The sequence below is a fragment of the Scyliorhinus torazame genome, chromosome 7, assembly GCF_047496885.1.
Source record: "Scyliorhinus torazame isolate Kashiwa2021f chromosome 7, sScyTor2.1, whole genome shotgun sequence".
Lineage (NCBI taxonomy): Eukaryota > Metazoa > Chordata > Chondrichthyes > Carcharhiniformes > Scyliorhinidae > Scyliorhinus > Scyliorhinus torazame.
Window position 1 is genome coordinate 299827008 of NC_092713.1, and position 21624 is coordinate 299848631.

Sequence of the window (21624 nt, forward strand, 5' to 3'; positions counted from 1 at the left end):
ACATCCTGGACCCTGGCACCAGGGAGGCAACATACCATCCTGGAGTCTCTTTCACGTCCACAGAAGCGCCTATCTGTTCCCCTGACTATAGAGTCCCCTATAACTATTACTCTTCTGCGCTTTGACCCTCCCTTCTGAACATCAGAGCCAGCCGTGGTGCCACTGCTCTGGCTGCTGCTGTTTTCCCCTGATAGGCTATCCCCCCCGACAGTATCCAAAGGGGTATATCTGTTCGAGAGGGGGACAACCACAGGGGATTCCTGCACTGACTGCCTGCCCTTTCTGGTGGTCACCCATTTCTCTGCCTGCACCTTGGGTGTGACCACACTTACATAACTGCGATCTATGACGCTTTCCGCCACCTGCATGCTCCTAAGTGCATCCAATTGCTGCTCCAACCGAACCATGCGGTCTGTGAGGAGCTGCAGTTGGGTGCACTTTCTGCAGATGAAGCCATCCGGGACGCTGGAAGCCTCCCGGACCTGCCACATCTCACAGTCAGAGCACAGCACCCCTCTAACTGACATTGCGTCAATTAATTAAAATTAAAATTTGTCTTTTTTTTTTATATAAATACTTTTTTTTTTTTTAAATTACAAAGTTACTGTCAACTATCTGTTTCCTAGCACTAGATTTCTAATAGAAATGCGATAGCTAACTATAATATTCTCCGATCTCTGGCTTAGATATCCTCTAAATTATAATTAAGTTATTATGTTTAATTAGTTCCCAAATACTCAAAAAAATTTAGGTTAGAATCCCAACCAGCCACTCAGGTCACAGCTTTTCTGTGATGTCACTTCAGTTTCCCCCCGACACACACAATTTGAAAAAAAGGTATAAAAGTAAAAATCACTTGCTTACCTTCTGAGATGTTCTCAGGTTCTCTCGCTGACAGAGACTGCTCCTCCACCTCCAATCCTTGACCTGCACAATGCTAATAATATAATATGGCACTTACCTTACACCAATGGGTCTTATTATTAGGACGTCTTGCTCCTTTACATAACAGACCCGTTGGAGAGGATGGCTGGGATCATGTAGATATTGGAGGAATTTAGATCTCGGGCTACAAATTAAACATGGGGTAAGAGTGAGGTGTTCGCGATTCAGGCATGGGGGCAGGAGAGGAGATTGAGGGAGTTTTCGTTTAAAGTGGTGGGAAGCAGTTTTAGGTACCTGGGGATTCAGGTCGCAAGGGACTGGGTTCAGCTCCATAAGCTATATCTGGGCAGGGCGGTTGAGCAAATGAAAGGGGACTTCCGTAGGTGGGACATGCTCCCGCTGTCACTGGCGGGGAGGATACAGACTGTGAAGATGACAGTCCCCGAGATGTTTGTGTTTCAATGTCTTCCAGTTTTTATCCCTAAGGCTGTTTTCAGGAAGATGAACGTGGTGATCTTGGGTTTTGTATGGGCTGGTAAGGCCCCGAGGGTGAGGAAGGTCCTTTTGGAACGGGGTCGCGGGATGGGGGGCTTGGCCCTTCCGAATCTTATTAACTATTACTGGGCGGCCAATATATCGATGGTTAGGAAGTGGGTAGTTGGGAGGGGTCGGTGTGGGAACGAGTGGAGGTGGCATCCTGTAAGTGTCCGAGTTTGGAGGCTTTGTTAACTTTGTTAACCTCTGCTGTTCTCGCCAGCTCGGTACTCCACAAGCCCAGTGGTAGTGGCAGCCCTGAGGGTGTGGGGGCAATGGAGGCATCATATGACTATGGCCCGGATGAGTAGTTTGTTTTTTTAAATTTAGAGTACCCAATTATTATTTTGTTTGCAATTAAGGGGCAATTTAGCACGGCCAATCCTCCTAACCAGCACATCTTTGGGTTGCAGGAGTGAAGACCACACAGACATGGCGAGAATGTACAAACTCCACACGGACAGTGACCCAGGGCCGGGATTCAAACCCGGGTCCTCAGTGCTATCCACTGCGCCACATGCTGCCCCAATGAGTAGGTTTTTTGAGGAGGTGGAGGACAGGTGTGGCCGGTGTGAGGGAAGTCCGGCGAATGACGTACACATGTTTTGGGCGTGCCTGAAGCTGAGGGGATTCTGGCAGGGATTTGCAGACGTCATGTCAGGCATCCTGTCAGGGAGGGTGACTCCGAGTCCAGAGGTGGCAATGTTTGGGGTGTCAGAGGATCCGGGGGCCCAGGAGGGGAGAGAGGCTGACGTTTTGGCCTTTGCCTCCCTGGTGGCCCGGAGACGGATTTTCCTGGGATGGAGGGACACGGAGCCTCCAAAGCCAGGGTGTGGGTGAGCGACATGGCGGGGTTCCTCAGGTTGGAAAAGATTAAGTTCGCCTTAAGAAGTTCAATTCAGGGGTTCGCTCAGAGGTGGTAGACCTTCATCGACTTCTTTACAGGCAGTCAGGAGGTGGAGGGGGGGGCGGGGGGCGGGGGGGTTGTGGGGGGGAAGTTGGATATGTTATTGCGATGTTGTTGCGCATGTCGGCCCGCTCTGCTGTTAAGAATGTTTAAATGTTAAAATTATAAATGCTTCAATGAAATGTTTTCTAAAAAAATAAAGGACTGTGACATCAATTGATTTGTCTCGATCAAAGACTCAACTCTTTGCTCTGCTGCTGAGTCCAGCAACACCAACAAATGTTCAGCTACTTTTGACTTTCACTGTAGGAGGAATTTTTGGAGGTATTTCACACTCTCTCCCCCCTTTTCAGGGTTTATCTCTCAAACAGGTGACAGACATGGCATTGTTGGTGTCTCTCCAATCTTCATTAGATATGTGAATGTACCTCGTCTCTTATAAAGAACTCCAATCAAATACTTCACCGTGATAGTTTTTCACCATGACCTTCTGACCAGCACCAGTTTCATTGCTGGTGTCTCATGGCTCTTTTCTCTTTGTCTTGTTTTTCTCGTACTTTGCTAATGACCTCAGTCTTAAACAAACAAAACCTTCTCCTCGGATCGTGTTTAAAACACTAACTTGTACAGCGAGCGTCCTATTGTAGACTATGGGGCTATTCTGTAAGAGGACAGAAAATTGTCTAACCTGTCGACGAAGAGCATTGAAATTATTGGCTAGCTTGTCATCTTCTTCAAACACCTCTTCACAGTCTGTTTACCCTTCTTTCCGCAGCACCATTCAATGCTGGGTGATATGATGGGTATCAGAGTACATTAACAGCTTTCCAGAGGTATCTCGACAAATACATGGATAGGATGGGTATCAAGGGATACTGCACAAGGAAGTGTTGAGGGTTTTGGCCAAGGTTAGTATCATAACCGGTACAGGCTTGGAGGGCCGAAGGGCCTGCCCCGGGGCTGTATTGTTCTTTGTTCTTTGATTTCATTCTCACAAAGAAATGTTTCGAAATCTTCTGACATGAACCGCGGGTCATGATCCAACCTCTGGCAACCCCTAAATTGCAATTCGACTTCTCACACCCCAACTGTTGTCACTCTTGCGGCATTAGGGACTGACTCAACTTTGTTCACTTGCTATGGTTATCAACCATATCCCTTCCATTTGAAAGAAATTGACTTGTGTCCGCTCCCATGGTTTTCTTATGTTTGATCATGGAACGAAAGGAACCTTGCTTGTACCATTTCTCAATATGAGACACACTTCATAACTTTCACCAACTCTTCAATATCTCAGTCATGAGCCCCTCTTTTAAGTTGCCCCACTTTGAAGCCATTTCACTTTGAAGTCACGCAGTTTTTCAAGCGGGTATTGTGTCAATTGAAGTCATTTTGCGCCACTACACGTCATTTCACGTTGTTACATCATTTTGACTCTTGCGTCATTTTGCGACATCGGGTCCCATGACCGATGGGACTGAAGCGAAGCATGGTAGCACAAATGGATAGCACTGTGGCTTCACAGTGCCAGGGTCCCAGGTTCTATTCCCCGCTGGGTCACTGTCTGTGCGGAGTCTGCACGTTCTCCCCACGTCTGCGTGGATTTCCTCTGGGTGCATCGGTTTCCTCCCACAGTCCAAAGACGTGCAGGTTAGGTGATAAATTGCCCTCAGTGACCAAAAAGGTTAGGAGGGGTTATGGGTTACGGGGATAGGGTGTAAGTGAGGCTTAAGTGGGTCGGTGCAGACTCGGTGGGCTGAATGGCCTCCTTCTGCACTGTATGTTCTATGACCCAATTGGTGCCATTCTGAAGTGAGTGTGACAAGACTCAGTTGACTGCACACCACAGAACGACATTTACTTTTCAAAAACCTCTGAAGCAGAGTTTTCAAATGAAAACATCCAAACAAACAGGTTTTCTCTCTTGCAAGGAAAATGTTGAAAACTGAACTCTTCATTTCTGTGCAGAAAGGACCCATTTCTTGATTCTGCAAACTGACTTTAATTTTGTTTGCAAGAGAGAGATATTTGCACACATTGTTTTCCTTGGGGAGAATGACACTGATGAAGCAGCTGAAGATGGATGGGCCGAGGACGCGACCCAGAGGAACTCCTGCAGTGATGTCCGGGGACAGAAATATCTGTCTTCCAGCAACAACCAACTTCATTTGTGCTGGGTATGACTTCAAGCAATGGGGAGTTTCACTTCAGATTCCGCCGACTTCCGTTAGGTCTTCTTGATGTCACACCTGGCCCAATGCTGCCTTGATTTCAAGAGCTCTCCCCTCCCCTCCGTGAATTCAGTTCTTTTGTCCATGTTTGGACCAAGGATGTAATGAGGTCAGGAGCCTAGTGACCCTGGCGGAACCCGTATTGAGCATCAGTGAGCAGGTTGTTGCTGTGCAAGTGTCCCTTGACAGAATTGTATTACATTGCTGATGATCAAGAGTAAATTGATGAGCAGAAGTTGGGTGTTGGATTAAGAACATAAGAACTAGGAGCAGGAGTAGGCCATCTGGCCCCTCGAGCCTGCTCCACCATTCAATGAGATCATGGCTGATCTTTTGTGGACTCAGCTCCACTTTCCGGCCCGAACACCATAACCCTTAATCCCTTTATTCTTCAAAAAACTATCTATCTTTATCTTAAAAACATTTAATGAAGGAGCCTCTACTGCTTCACTGGGCAAGGAATTCCATAGATTCACAACCCTTTGGATGAAGAAGTTCCTCCTAAACTCAGTCTTAAATCTACTTCCCCTTATTTTGAGGCTATGCCCCCTAGTTCTGCTTTCACCCGCCAGTGGAAACAACCTGCCCGCATCTATCCTATCTATTCCATTCATAATCTTATATGTTTCTGTAAGATCCCCCCTCATCCTTCTAAATTCCAACGAGTACAGCCCCAGTCTACTCAACCTCTCCTCGTAATCCAACCCCTTCAGCTCTGGGATTAACCTAGTGAATCTCCTCTGCACACCCTCCAGTGCCAGTACGTCCTTTCTCAACTAAGGAGACCAAAACTGAACACAATACTCCAGGTGTGGCCTCACTAACACCTTATACAATTGCAGCAGAACCTCCCTAGTCTTAAACTCCATCCCTCTAGCAATGAAGGACAAAATTCCATTTGCCTTCTTAATCACCTGTTGCACCTGAAAACCAACTTTTTGCGACCCATGCACTAGCACACCCAGGTCTCTCTGCATAGCAGCATGTTTTAATATTTTATCATTTAAATAATAATCCCTTTTGCTGTTATTCCTACCAAAATGGATAACCTCACATTTGTCAACATTGTATTCCATCTGCCAGACCCTAGCCCATTCACTTAGCCTATCCAAATCCCTCTGCAGACTTCCAGTATCCTCTGCACTTTTTGCTTTACCACTTATCTTAGTGTCGTCTGCAAACTTGGACACATTGCCCTTGGTCCCCAACTCCAAATCCTCTATGTAAATTGTGAACAGTTGTGGGCCCAACACTGATCCCTGAGGGACACCACTAGCTACTGATTGCCAACCAGAGAAACACCCATTAATCCCCACTCTTTGCTTTCCATTAATTAACCAATCCGGACCACCCCAGAGTCTAGTGAGTTTTGGTAAATTATCACGAGGGCATTTGCAATTTCCCTAGCCATCCCTTTTAGCACTCTGGGATGCATTCCATCAGGTCCAGGAGACTTGTCTACCTTTAGCCCCATTAGCTTGCCCATCACTACCTGCTTGGTGATATCAATCCTCTCAAGGTCCTCACCTGTCATAGCCTCATTTCCATCAGTCACTGGCATGTTATTTGTGTCTTCCACTGTGAAGACCGACCCAAAAAACCTGTTCAGTTCCTCAGCCATTTCCTTATCTCCCATTATTAAATCTCCCTTCTCATCCTCTAAAGGACCAATATTTACCTTAGCCACTCTTTTTTGTTTTATGTATTTGTAGAAACTTTTACTATCTGTTTTTATATTCTGAGCAAGCTTACTCTCATAATCTATCTTACTCTTCTTTATAGCTTTTTTAGTAGCTTTCTGTTGCCCCCTAAAGATTTCCCAGTCCTCTAGTCTCCCACTGATCTTTGCTACTTTGTATGTTTTTTCCTTCAATTTGATACTCTCCCTTATTTCCTTAGATATCCACGGTCGATTTTCCCTCTTTTTACCGTCCTTCCTTTTTGTTGGTATAAACCTTTGCTGAGCACTGTGAAAAATCACTTGGAAGGTTCTCCACTGTTCCTCAACTGTTTCACTATAAAGTCTTTTGCCCCCAGTCTACCTTAGCTAGTTCTTCTCTCATCCCATTGTAATCTCCTTTGTTTAAGCACAAAACACTAGTGCTTGATTTTACCTTCTCACCCTCCATCTGTATTTTAAATTCCACCATATTGTGATCGCTCCTTCCGAGAGGATCCCTAACTATGAGATCCTGAATCAATCCTGTCTCATTACACAGGACCAGAGCTAGGACCGCTTGTTCCCTCGTAGGTTCCATTACATTGTCTTACTTTTGTGGACAGGGTATACCTGGTCGATTTTCCACATTTTTGGGTCGACGCCAGTGATGCAGTTGTACAGAAATAGCAAGGTTAGGTGTACGATTAGTTATGGAACACAAGACTGCAGTACCGAATAATGGTAGGGCTTACTTGTAGCCTTTACAGAATGGCTGAATTGCAATATTTTTACATTATACTGATGGATAATTTTATAATTTGGTCCTCCTTGCTCGAGGATCGCTTTGTGCTTTCTTAGCATATCCTCAATGACAGAGGTTCTCCTGCTGATCTCGACCATACATAACTTGTCCTTGTTTGAAGCAGTTACTTCCCATCGGGGAGGCTCTGCCTCTCCTATTACTGCCAATGTCAAGTAGCAGGATGCATCATCATATTCCACTCGAACACAAACTTCACCTAACACTGGAATACTGTTATTAGAATAACGAGTCAGTCTCACACTGGTTTTGTGCAAGGAAATGCGACTTCCTCCTGCCGAGATAACAAGCTGAAACTGTATCAATAATGAAAGTAAGTTGTGAATTCCGACTTTCATTTCTGCAGTGGGTGCTGGAATTCTAGCTTCCACTCTTCTCTCATCTTTCATGTGCTGTTTTTCTTGCTCTCTGACAGAGTACATCTATCGATTTTCCTGCTTCATAGCATCAATTTCTGTTTCCACATCTATCATGTGCTCACTCAAGGGTTTAGACGCCAGAACTAACCTTAGATCTATTATCACCTCTGCCTGGTGCATGGATGCGACCTGGTGCTTTACCACAACCTGAAGCATTACTGTGCCCTCTATGCCTGTATGTTGTCTGGGTATGACTGATTTTCCACAGTCGTAGCACTTTGACTGCGAATGGGGGCATTAATTAAGTGTTTATTTTTTGGCTACCATGGTAATGGTAGTATCTAAATTTCTAACTGTGAGACTAAACGTGGCTGTCATGAGCTGAATCCTTTTTTACAAATTAAAAAGAAACATTTTTTCAATTAAGGGGCAATTTAGAGTGGCCAATCCACCTACCCTGCACATCTTTTGGGTTGTGGGGGCGAGACCCATGCAGGCACGGGGCGAATGTGCAAGCTTCACCAGGGACAGTGACCCGGGGTCGGGATCGAATCCAGGTCCTCGGCGCCGTGAGGCAACAGTGTTAACCACTGGGCCATCGTGCCACCCCCCAACATGAGCTGAATCCTGCTGAACACCGGTGTACCTCCCTGTCTGGTTCAGGAAGAGAACTCCCTTCCGATGAGCAACTCTCTTTTTCTGCCTTTTCTCATTTCTGTCCTCTTTCCCCATTAGCCTCTTGCCTTTGCTCAAAGCCTGGGCCTAATTGTTCTTCAGGCCTCTCACAAGCATGTTTCGAAGACTGATTTCCAACTTCGCACCATACCAACACTGGTGAGAAGCGGTTGGTTAATTTCGAGACTGTAATCTGCTACAGCCTCACTTGGAGACTGCTTCCTTTAATGGAATGCAGCTCTCAGTGGAATCTCATTCTTGGTTCTGCTACATGAGTCCAGAACCTCATTAGTTTCTGGAAAGCCCATGATACTGGGGCCATGTTGGCAACAATGGTTAAAAACGTCATGGTGAGGAAAACATTTGCTTTATCTTCATCTCCTATTCTGTTCGCTTCCAGTCAAGAGTGTAGCCTTCATTCGTTATTGCACCAGTCCTTTTTGTTTGGGTTGGATCCCTCCCTTTCCCCCTGTTAAGTAATGGGTTGAGAGACATTCCAATTAGTTGTCTCATTTATGTTAAGTATCCAATAATTGACACTGATATGTAAAAGGGCTTCAGGTGGCCCTTGTGTCATGTGATGTGGTGTTAGAGTTTTGTGCAAAGTCTGTTAAAGTAAATTAAAGGTGTTTTGTGGAAAAGCAGTAGAACCTTTGACTCTTTATACTACAGCAGCTAACCGTCTAACAAATGGTAGCAGAGCATGATTGCTGTGCAAATGTGAAGGGTTGAAAGATACAACTTTTCCAGACCAAACCAAGGAGTGAGTGAGGAAACCCCCCCCCCAGATATATGGCTGAACCGAGGATAAAGATGGCTGGATATGACTAGCCCCCCTTATTTTCTGAAAGGGGAACGTACGATCAATGGAGAAGTGCAGTAGTTATGTGGACTAAGGTAACTGCCTTGGGAAAGAGAAAGCAAGGTATGGCATTGGCTCTTTCTCTACCTTATGACAGTAAAATCCGAAGCAAAGTGTTTTCTGAGCTGGAATTAGAAGAGTTAGACTCAGACGAAGGTCTGCAGACTCTATTACGTTACATGGATAAGATTTATAAAAAGGATGACTTGTTAAGTGCGTATGAAGCATGGCCGGATTTTGCTGGGTTCCAGAAAATAGAGGAATTCTCCATGGAAGATTATATAATGGAATTTGGCAGACTATATAAAAGGCTGCAGAAACACAACCTGGAATTTCCACAGTCTGTGTTGGCCTTTAAATTACTTGACTGTGCTAGAGTGAGCAACATGGATAGGCTCCTGGATTTGACAGGAGTTCAGTTTGCGAATAAGGATACCTTATTCGATCAGATGACAGAAGCTTAAAAAAATATCTGGGGAAACATTCGATTCCGATGGCTCTGATGACCCACAAAAGTCAGTCTGCAATAAAGCAGAACATGGAAGACACACTATTAACAGGATGGCGAAATCGCACGGCTACAAACAGGTTTCAAGACTATCAGGACCCGAAAAGTATGAAGCCAGAAACCCAGAAGATGAACCCCAGAAATGCCCGGGGTATGATAAATCGATGTTTTCGATGTGACTCTCAATACCATTATGCTTTCAACTGCCCAACACGTTATAATAGTGTTTGAAGCGACACATGACACGGAAGAGTCAGAGGAGGAAAAAGATAGTGACCAGAAAGAAGGCATTGTCTTATTAACAAGCAGTTTTACGCCGGTAATGAGGGTGTTGGTTGCAGAATCCTTCAATTGTGCTGTATTGGACAGTGGCTGCACATTTACCGTGTGTGGAATTGACTGGTTAAAATGTTACCTGGACAAGGTTAAGGAATTTGAAAGTTCCACAAGTTTCAGGTTTGGGGATGATAATACTCTGAAGTCGCTGAAAAGAGAGATGATCCCTGCAATATTGCCGGAGTGAATAATTTCATTAGCACGGGTGTTGTATCAAGTGAAATACCTTTGCTTCTGAGCAGACCGTTGATGAAGAAAGCACACATGAAACTGGATATGGAACAGTTTTTGGAATGACGGTGAACTTACAATTTACACAGTCAGGACACTATTGTATTCCATTACCGACAAATAATATTTCAATATGTTATGGATGTGTTAATGGCAGTTGAAAATGGGACTTTAGCTAATAAAAAGCTTGTTGTATTAAAACTGCATAGGCAATTTGCACATCCGTCTCCTCGGAGGCTGAAAAATGTATTAAAGGACGCAGGGGTAAGGGATGAAGACTATACTAAACTGATAGAACAGGTTTGTGATCGCTGTGAAGTTTTCAGGAAGTACAGAAGGACACCAGCACGACCGATAGTAACCCTACCTTTGGCCAAGGATTTTAACAACATTGTGGCCATGGACCTTAAGATCTGGGATAAAGCCAATAATACATTTATTTTGCATTTTGTAGATTTAGCAACCAGAATTAGTCAATCAACAATTGTACGAAGTAAAGAAAAGAGAGTAATTCTGGATCAAATTGTGGAAAATGGATAGGGACAGGAATGGGCCCACCGGCAGAATTCCTTACGGACAATGGGGGAGAATTTGCTAATGATGAGTTTAGGGACATGTGTGAAAATGTGAATATCACAGTTATGAATACGGCTGCGGAGAGCCTATTTAGTAATGGTGTGCGTGAAAGAAACCACGCGATAATAGATGACTAGCTCTGGAAATAAATTAGATGAAAAAATTATCAACGATGTCAAACAGCAAGAACTGCATAGTTGGAGTGAATTTGGGGTATACACGGAAGTACCCGATAGGGGACAAAGAGCTCTATCCCACAGATGGATTTGCACGGAAAAGGTTCTTCCGGATGGAACTTATAAGGCAAAGGTCAGGCCTGTGGCAAGGGGATTTGAAGAAAACTTAGAAGATCAGGACTTAAGGGTAGATTCACCTACGGCAGGAAAGGTTATTTTAAAGATCTTCTTGGCTCTATTAGCCACAAAGGCATGGGAATGCAAATCTATAGATATAAAAGCTGCCTTTTTGCAGGGGCATCAGCTCCAGAGTCATTTTTCTCCATCCTCCTAAAGAGGCAGCTAACACAGAAGGAGTATTCTGGAAGTTGAACAAATGTGTATATGGATCGAATTATGCGTCTAAAGTCTGGTATTTTTCGGTAAGGTCAGTTATGTTGAAGTTAGGCTGTTGCCAGTTGAAAGCAGATCCGGCAATGTTTTACTGGCACTATAATGGAAATCTTTTGGCCTCTTTATGATGCATGTCGATGACTTTTTGTGGGGTCGGATTAGTGATTGTGAAGCTATTGTAATCTCCGGTTTGAGGAAAGAATTCAGGGTTGGAAGTCAGGCTGCCGGTGCAGTTAAATATATTGGACTGGAAATTAGATAGACTAAGTTAGGGGCAACTTTACGTCAGCAATCTTATTTGGAAAGCATCAGCCCAATAGCAATTAGTCGTGGCTGAGTTTCACAAAAAGACGCAATGGTTTCAAAGATGGAAAAAGAGCAACTGCGAAGTTTAATTGTGCAACTGAATTAGTTAGGTAGACAGACTAGACCGGAAGTGAGTTTTAATGTCTTAGAGTTGAGTACAAAAATGAATGATCCCAAAGTGGAAGACATAATAAGAGCAAATAAAGCGTTTGTCAAACTAAAAATGCAGGAGTGTGTTTTGAGGTTCCCGGTTTTAGGTGACCTTAGGCACTTGAAACACATAGTTTATAGTGATGCGTCCTATGCAACTTTATGTGATGGGGTTTCAAGAGCAGGAGGTTTTATAATTTTCCATTTGGGAAACAATTGTAAATGTTGCCCTCTTGTATGGGAAACAAAGAAAATAAGGAGAGTGGTCAAGAGCACCTTGGCTGCTGAGACGTTAAGCCTTGTAGAGGCGGTGGATATGGCCTTTTATATATCTCAGATATTGACAGAAATTTGGGGATTAGGTGATTTGGGAAATATACCTATTGAATGCCACATTGACAATAAATCCCTATGGGAAAATGTGCATTCTTCAAAAAGTGTCAATGAAAAAAGGTTAAGGATAGACATCGCAAGTTTGAAGCATATGTTGGACAGAGGGGAGATAGCAAAAATTAAATGGGTTGACAGTTGCTATCAATTGTCAGACTGTTTTACAAAAAGAGGGGCTAGTTCACAGAAACTTTGGATATTGTTAATGAAGAGAGCCTGTTTCTGTGACTGTTTTATTTTTTCTACCAAAAATGAAAAAAAAAAAGAAGGGGGGAAATTGCGTGTGTTTTTGAGTTTCTTGTAACTTTGTTTCACCTAATTATTTTTTTCCTCCAAGGAAGGGGAGATTGTTAAGTAATGGGTTAAGAGACATTCCAATTAGTTGTCTTATTTATGTTAAGTATCCAATAATTGACACTGATATGTACAGGGGCTTCAGGTGGCCCTTGTGTCATGTGATGTGATGTTAGAGTTTTGTGCAAAGTCTGCTGAAGTAAATTAAAGGTGTTTTGTGGAAAAGCAGCAGAACCTTTGACTCTTTATACTACAGCAGCTAAACATCTAACACCCCCCAGATATACATTCAGTGCTATTCTTTCGACTGTGTACCGTGCTGACTCACTGAGTACGTGAATATGATGTGTGCACATGGATAAATCTTTCAAATCACTCAATCCTCAAAATCAATGTGTCACAATGTTCGGCAGTCCTTAATTTCTCAACTGAAATGTAAAAGGAAATTCCATCCCATCTTTGCCATTGACATTCTGTTGGTTATTACACTGAGTGACTTACTGGGCAAAATTTATGAAGCCCCCCCCTTTTACTTCAGGAAAGAGTTTGATTCAACTTAAATTGCCCCATCACCGAAATCACCCACGTTTTCCTTCTGAGGGTTGGTCCATTCTGCTGGTCATCAGCTCAGCAGACACGGGAGTACGTTGGGGGGGGGGGGGGGGGTTCAATCGCTCACTGTAACCATCTTCAGGATGCAGGCAGGTTATGAATCACTCTCACTTGCAAGAAATGTTGCTGTAACCGGAGGCTGAGTTGCAACAATGGGGTGGAAGCCCCTCCCTCACCAACATGTTTTAATCACAAAACCATTCTGAGAGTGAGCCAGACTGTGCATTTCCTGTGGATTTAAATGTAATTCCAAAATGATTGCGCTATTTCTCCTGAATATCCATAAGAGAATTTCCACTGTGTTGCTGAGGTCATTAATATCACTGTTCAGAATGTTCATACTCCTTTGCATGAACCTCATTATGCCAAATGACAATTGCGTGAAGACACCTATTCCAACGGCAAATATTCCTATTTTTGTCCTTATTAGTGGGCCTGATGTTCACTCGTTTAGATTGTAGATGTGATAGTCATTACCTCCTGTCACCCACCCCTCCCCCTCCCCCTCCGCCGCACCCCAAGGCCCTATCCAATGCTTTGTTTTCGCAACACAAAAGTAATCAGCCTTTTTAAACAAAGCTGATTACATTACACACGCAAAGCTGTTTACTGGAGATTGCCATGGGCAAGTTGTGCAATTATCCAACTGTTCGGGGAAAGAGTTGCTCGTATAAACACATGGCCAGTGAGTGAACAGGGGCTGGATTCTCCGTTTGGGAGATTAAATCCCCACGCCGGTGTGAAAACGGTGTTTTACAGCAGGAAAACCGGCGCAAAACGGCCACTGATTCCTTGCTCCAGGGTGGAAGGCTAGCAGCCAGTCAGCGTACAGCTCCCAGCTCTAGCTGCCGATATGGCCCAGAGCATTGCCGGGTCCATAGCCGCGCATGTGCACGGCGGTGGCCTGCAGCGGCCACGCCATGCTTCATAGCGGACACAGCCCGCGGACCGGCCCGCAGAAATAGTCCCCCCTTCGGCTAGCTCACGCCCCCTCCCGGATTGCCCCCCCCACAGTGTCCCAGCCCCAAATAGTACCCCCCCCCCCCCACTGCCCGCGGATCGGCCCTCCCCTGACTGTGGCGGTGCCTGATTGAGTCATCAGCTGCCACGCTGTGTTCCTGACGGATGAGACCACACGTGTCCCACGCCATCGGGAACTAGGCCTGTCGCGGACGAAGCCTCATAGGGATGTCACAGGCAATGGCCCGAGGTGGTGGATGCTCAGCGCGGCGTACTCCTAGAGTGCACTGCTTTTCAGGGGCGGTGCATCGCAAAACAGCGCCGCCCCCGTTTCTGTCCTCGTCAGGGATTCTCCATCCCGTCGCCGAATGCGATTACGGTGTCTGGGATCGGAGAATCTAGCCCCTGATCTCTGCACTAACTGGGTGGCCACAGATCAAGGGCAATACTGAGGTGCAAACCTTATATTTGTTGATCTGCAGGGGCAGAGTTCTGCATCTGTTGTGTATCCTTTAAGAATCTAGGCCATATAGTCAACTGTCTGACGACTGATGGATCTGCTGGTTTCCTGGGGCAGTCTTTGAAAATCAGCTTCATTACATGACTCAGAAACAGAAAATCTTGGACAATCCCAGCAGGTCTGACAGCATCTGTGGAGAGAGGAGGGAGCTAACGTTTCAAGTCTGGATGACTCTGTCTAAGCTGGAGAGAACACGGCCACCGGGTTAATACTTCTGAGGTAACACCAGTTTAATTTGGAATGGGGGGGGGGGCATTGCAAGACATTTTGAAGTTGATGGTGGCCATTGCATCTTGATCTTATCTCTTGTCCATTATGTAGTGACAGGCAGTCTTTAGGCGTTGGCCCACCCCAAACATTGGAATATGTGAAATCCACAAATAGCTGCGAGGGGAGTCCCTGATGGAGGGTCTCTTTAATTGGTGGGTCTCTGAGCAGTCACTTTAATTCGGGGGTCTCAGGGTGGGTCTCTTTAACTAGAGGGTCACGGAGGTGTTTTTATCTCGGGGGGCTCTGGGGGTCTCTTGAATTAGACAGTCTCTGGTGGAGGGGTGGTGGGCCTGGGATGGCCAGGTCTTGCATTGTGGAGAGAAGGGTGGCCCCCCGATGGAATTTGGGGCAACTCCCTTAAAGGGTTACCCTGCATCAATTCTCGCCCACATGATTCCCGGCTTAGAGGACCCGAGAATCATGAGCGCCTGGAGAATATGGGGCGGGATTCTCTGACCCCCGCCGGGTCGGAGAAACACCGGGGGGGCGTGAATCCCACCCCTGCCAGCTGCCAAATTCTCCGGCGCCGGGGATTTGGCGGGGGCGGGTATCGCTCCGCGCCGGTTGGCGGCCGCTGGCAGCAGACCCCCGGTGATTCTCCGGCACACGATGGGCCGAGTGGCCGCCCGTTTTTGGCCGTTTCCGCCGATGTAAATTAGAGTATGTACTTACCGGCGGGACCTGGCTGCACGGGCGGCCTCCGGGGTCCTCGGGGCGGCGCGGGGTGATCTGGCCCCGGGAGGTGCCCCCGCGGTGGCCTGGCCCGCGATCGGGGCCCACCGATCCGTGGGCGGGCCTGTTCCATGGGGGCACTCTATTATTCCGCGTCGGCCGCTGTGGTTCTCCGCCATGGCCGACACGGAGATGAACCCCCCCTGCGCATGCGCTGGGATGACGCGCCCGCGCATGCGCCAACTCAAGCCGGCTGGCGGAGGCCCTTCGGTGCCGGTTGGCGCCAAGCCCCTTCCCCGCTGGCCGGCGCGGCGCAAACCACCCCGACGCTGGACTAGCCCCGAAGGCACGGAGCTTTCCGCACCTTTGGGCGGCCTGACACCGGAGTGGTTCACGCCACTCCGTCCCGCCGGAGTTGCCCGCCCCGCAGAATCCCACCCAAGATGCCTGACCCATAATTAGGATGTTTATGAGTCTTAATGACCCATGTGCATCCTCCCTGACATGGAATGCGAACTCCAATCCCGGCACCAGAGGGCAACCAAAGAATCGGAGCAGGATAATCCCATTTTATGCCCAACACTGGATTCTCCACGTTCTGCCATCAGTAACGGAGTACCCGATGTGGCAGAGAATCCAGCCCTACATTTAAAACTACAATGGTCTCATTAGCAAGTAAAGTCTTTTTTTAAAACATACGGATTTTCTGTGGTCAAACACACACTGCACTCTGAACCCAAGTTAGTGTCTGTGGATTCTTCCTCAGAATCCCCCAAGATGATTGAAACATGATAATATCAAAACTCCACTCCCAACATATGATTTAAAACCTTCTCTCATTATTATGCTTTCCATTAGCAAGTCTCATTCTGAAATCCAATCCACATTTTCCAAAGGACTTTTTTGAACAGAACTTCTGCTCCACTTCAACCAGCAACCCTGCTCCATGTTTTACATCAACCCATCTTAGGATTTCTTTGCCTTGACTGCTTTTGCACACTTGAGCATTGGCCACCAATTCCCACAGATGTTTAAAATCATGTTCCACAGGCTGTAGTACAATCTCACAAATCTGAAAATTACTTCAGATGTCTATCTGGCATCTCAGCCTTCCTCTGAGCCCCGTCTGTCTTTATTCAATAGTCCTCTGTTCTCTCTCCTTTAACCTCAGACCACTTGGATACTTCTTTTCATTCCTCTAGTTTACTTAATTAGCTTCTCTTTAGATAAACATTATTCCATTGTATGGCTTTTCTTATAGCAAAGCTAAGAGAGATGCCTAAAGAGAAAATGCTTGAAAATCTCAGCAGGTCTGGCAGCATCTGTAAGGAGAGAAAAGAGTTAATGTTTCGAGTCCAGTTGACCTTTGTAAAAGCTTTGACAAATGGTCATCTCGGACTCGAAATGTTAGCTCTTTTCTCTTCTTACAGATGCTGCCAGACCTGATGCGATTTTCCAGCATTTTCTCTTTTGGTTTCAGGTTGCAGCATCTGCAGTAATTTGCTTTTAGGTCTCTGCTTTTAGCAGAGCTGTGGGTGTTGCGACAGTCATTCTCTTTCCCTCTGTCTATCTACAAACGACTGTAGCTCCCAGCTAAAACTAAAGAAAAAAGGAAGAAAAAAAAATCCCTCATAAGAACCTCTAGTTGCCAAGCAACTGTATTTAATCTTCGTGTTTTGAACATAGAACATACAACATAGAACATACAGCGCAGAAGGAGACTATTCGGCCCATCGAGTCTGCACCGACCCACTTAAGCTCTCACTTCCACCCTATCCCCATAACCCAGTAACCCATCCTAACCTTTTTGGACACTAAGGGCAATTTATCATGGCCAACCCACTGAACCTGCACGTCTTTGAACTGTGAGACGTAACCGGAGCACCCGGAGGAAACCCACGCAGACACGGGCAGAACGTTCAGACTCCGCACAGACAGTGACCAAGCAGGGAATCGAACCTGGAACCCTGGCGCTGTGAAGCCACTGTGCTAGCCACTTGTGCTACCGTGCTGCCCGAGAAGGAGTCTATTCGGCCCATCGAGCCTGCAAAAGCCCTTTGAAAGAGCACCCTACCTAAGCCCACACCTCCATCCTATCCCCATAACCCAGCAACCCCACCTAACCTTTGGACACTACAGGGAAATTTATCATGATCAATCCACCTAACCCACACATCTTTGGACTGTGGGAGGAAACCGGAGCACCCGGAGGAAACCCACGCAGACATGGGGAGAAAGTGCAAACTCCGCACAAGCCAGGAATCGAACCTGGGACCCTGGAGCTGTGAAGCAACTGTGCTGACCACTGTGCTACCGAGCCCCCCCCCTTTGGCTCGAACAATCCGGCGCATGTTCAGGTACACTATGGACAGTGCGGAAGGATGTTACAAGTTACAGAGGGACATAGATAAGCTGCAGCGCTGGGCTGAGAGGTGGCAAATGGCGTTTAATGCAGAAAAGTGTGAGGTGATTCATTTTGGAAGGAATGACAGGAAGACAGAGTACTGGGCTAATGGTAAGATTCTTGCCAGTGTGGATGAGCAGAGAGGTCTCGGTATCCATGTACATAGATCCCTGAAAGTTGCCACCCAGGTTGAGAGGGTTGTACGGTGAAGGCATACAGTGTGCTAGCTTTTATTGGTAGAGGGATTGAGTTTCAGAGCCATAAGGTCATGTTGCAGCTGTACAAAACTCTGGTGCGGCCGCATTTGGAGTATTGCGTGCAATTCTGGTCGCCGCATTATAGGAAGGATGTGGAAGCATTGGAAAGGGTGCAGAAGAGATTTACCAGATGCCTAGTATGGAGGGCAGATCTTATGAGGGAAGGCTGAGGGACTTGAGGCTGTTTTCGTTCGAGAGAAGAAGGTTAAGAGGTGACTTAATTGAGGCATACAAGATGATCAGAAGACTAGATAGGGTGGACAGTGAGAGCCTTAACCCTCGGATGGTGATGTCTAGCATGAGGGGACATAGCTTTAAATTGAGGGGAGATAGATATAGGACAGATGTCAGAGGTAGGTTCTTTACTCAGAGAGTAGTAAGGGCGTAGAATGCCCTGCCTGCAACAGAGTGGGCTCACCAACACTAAGGGCATTCAAATGGTCATTGGATAGACATATGGACGATAAGGGAATAGTGTAGATGGGCTTTAGAGTGGTTCACAGGTTGGTGCAACATCACGGGCCGAAGGGCCTGTACTGCGCTGTAATATTCTATGTTCTATGTTCTACTGAGGGAGAATTCAGAATGTCCAAATTACCTAATTGGTTTCACCAACAAAAGAAACATTGATTAAGTATGAAAATATTGGATTATTCTACAATACTCCTTTACTACCCCCCCCCCACAGGTTAACAATTATGCATCGGTTTAGCACGGATGACACAGTACATTTGAAACTACAATGGTGTCATTAGCACACAAGGCCCTTTTTTAATAAACACACAGATTAGCCACTGGCAAATCCACACTCCACTCTGAACCCAAACAGTCGGATTGTTTATGGTATACTTCTCTGAACCCAAATTAGTGTCAAATCTCCGTGGGAATGCTGATGGACTCTCTAGATTACCTTTATCTAACAAACCGTCAATGAATAGTTCGAATGGTACTATTTTCTATTTTGCAGAAGTTGATAACACTCCTGTAATCACAGGGCAAGTTAAGAAGTATACCATAAATCGTCCGACTGTCAGAGCACGGACAGGACCTGTCTCCTACACTGTTCAAATGCGGGATGATGTAGTGCGGAGGAGGCACGCTGATCGACTTTTAGCAACCAGAACTAGTTTGCCAGAGAGAGAGTTAATCGGGAGTCTGCAACAAACTGTGCCAAGAGCTAGAAATTCCTGAGAACCTGACAATATTCGAAACAGCTGTGGAAGACAGTTGAGGACACTTCTACACCGAGTCAACCTCCCAAGGCTACATCGAGACTGGTTGAGAAACCATGGATGATGCCCAACCTCAACCCAAAACACCAGAGGTTGTAGTCAACACAAAAAGGCAGACACCGACAACCACATAGAATTTGACGTCCTCCAAAACGTCTAACTTATTGGCTGTTACGTTTATTAATTGTTCACATTGTAAATTTTGATTGTTAACATTATATTGTGTTTCATTGCAGGCACCTTTAATGTAAAGGAAGAGGACAGTGTTGTGAATTCATGTTTGTTCGTAACTGGAACAAGGTCACTTTAAGAGTCCAATCATTTGACGGACTGATGACATCACCGGACGTTTGTGTAGGCAAACGGGAAGTCTATCTTAACAGCCTGTAAAGTAAAAACCTTTCCAATAAAGCTCTTCGTTGTACCTTCATGGTCTGCAAGCCTATCTTTTAAAAATGCCACAGATATGTCCATATTTAATTAGGTATTTATTGGAGACTCGATACTGTCTAGACCAAATGCCAAAAGTCACATGACTTGCAGTAGACAACTTAACAGCTTGTTTATGTACAACTTTTAAATGTATGGACTGAAAGTTCATATTATGACATGTTTGCACCAGACACGATAATATCTCGGATGGATGAGCAAGCAAGTTCTTGGAAGATGAAAAGAATGTGAAACCCTTCCACAAGCGTAAGCAAGACTGAATATGGAATTCACACATGGGGAATGAGAATTATCATTCCACTGAAACTGTAAAGTGCTGTCGTAACTGAGCTACACGATGGTCATCTAGGAGTCATGAATTGATGACTACATTGAACTGTGTTCTAAAGTGTGCAGATCATGTCACGCCATACTGGACAATCCTACACAGGAATCTTTATATCCTCAGATACCTGATTCCAAACTTGTGGACAGTTCCATGTTGAATTTGCAGGTCCATTTGAAGTGTCACATGCATGGTACTGCTAATGGTACTAATGGATGCTTTTTCAAAGTTGCCAGGAGTGGCTATCATGAAGAGTTTGACATCAGAACACACCATTGCTATGTTGTGTAGTCTCTTCTGTAGATATGGATTACCCCAGATTTTAGTGTCTAACACTGATAGCCAAATCACGTTGGAAGAATTTCAGCAGTTCATCATGAAGTGTATAAGTCGTGTACCATATCATCCAAGAATCGTCCAATAAGCAGACATTTACGCTCCCTGATAGGCAGGTTAATGGTGGGGTAGTTTCTTAAATTCAGCTCATGGCCAACCTGCAGCCTAACCACCCATCCCTGACATGCATGAAACTTTATGGGGGAATGGAGGTGTTTGGTGGCCCACCAACCCTTCAGCTAACTAATGACCACTTAGGGGCTTCATCCCTCCTCGCCATTATTATACATATGGCTGGGAAAGGCCCACACCCAGCAGGTAGCCCAGCAGCTCTAGCTGTGCAGGATGTGGTGGGAAAAGTGTGGAAAACCTTCTTTGTGAGTTCCATGTGTCCACTGGAGGCAACCACCCTAAACCCGCACCCCTTGCCCGTCAAACCTGTTAAATGTCGGTGAAGCCCCCGTGGTGCCCTGTAATATCCAGGCCCTGGAAAGTAGACCATTTTGTTCAAACATTGAAACAGGCGATGTGAGCAGCTACTCAGGACAGGACCTCAACCTAGTGTCATGCGAGAGTGCCTTTAAGAACTGGATGTTTACGCAATGTACCTTTAAGAAAACAGTGACGTCATAGAGTGGGTGGAGCTCAGCTCAGTTCAGCCATTTTGCAGTTTGGTTTTGCAATTTAAAAAGTGCCTGGCTGGTTTTGCTGAGAGCAGTTTAAAAGTGCCTGGCTGTTTTGCTGTGATCTGATTAAAAGGAGAAAGCCAGTTTGAGACAGCAGCTTGAGAAGTTCTGGTTTGCTGTGAATTGCTTGAAGGGAGAAAGCCAGGTTGGAGAAAGCAGGTTGTGTGTGTCTGTGTGTGTCCAGAGGGCTGTAAGAAGAAAGCAAGGTGCTGGAGCTGAGATCAACCAAGCTAACATATCTCTGCCATTCTACAGAAAATATTTTTATCCTTTAACCTGATGTGATACTGTTTAAAGGTGTTAAGTCTCTTGGAAGTTTGAACAAACATTTTAAGGAGTTATTTACAGTTGCAATATTTTCTGTGTTATCTTTGAAGTAAGGGGTGTTAAGAGATCCAATGTTTATTAAAGATGTTAAGTTGAGTTCATGGAATAAACAGTGTTTTGTGTTTAGAAACCCATGTGTCCATAATTGTAATTCCACACCTAGGGAAAAAGCCGTGTGTTAGGAAAAGCAACAAATACATTAATGGGAGAGGTTGGTTGAACTCCATGATACATTTTGGGGTTCTGAAAACGCCTCCCCCATAACACTAGATTATACTTT

The 21624-nt window shown here is 45.6% G+C and overlaps 1 long non-coding RNA gene across 2 annotated transcripts in view; it reads left to right on the top strand.

The window, feature by feature from the left end:
* LOC140427124 (uncharacterized) overlaps window positions 1–19648 on the top strand; it is a 146225-nt gene extending 126577 nt beyond the window's left edge. For both annotated transcript variants that reach the window (XR_011948396.1, XR_011948395.1), the window contains exon 3: window positions 19457–19648. This is a non-coding gene — a long non-coding RNA (uncharacterized lncRNA). The remainder of the gene's footprint in view (window positions 1–19456) is intronic.
* The last annotated feature ends 1976 nt before the right edge of the window (window positions 19649–21624 follow it).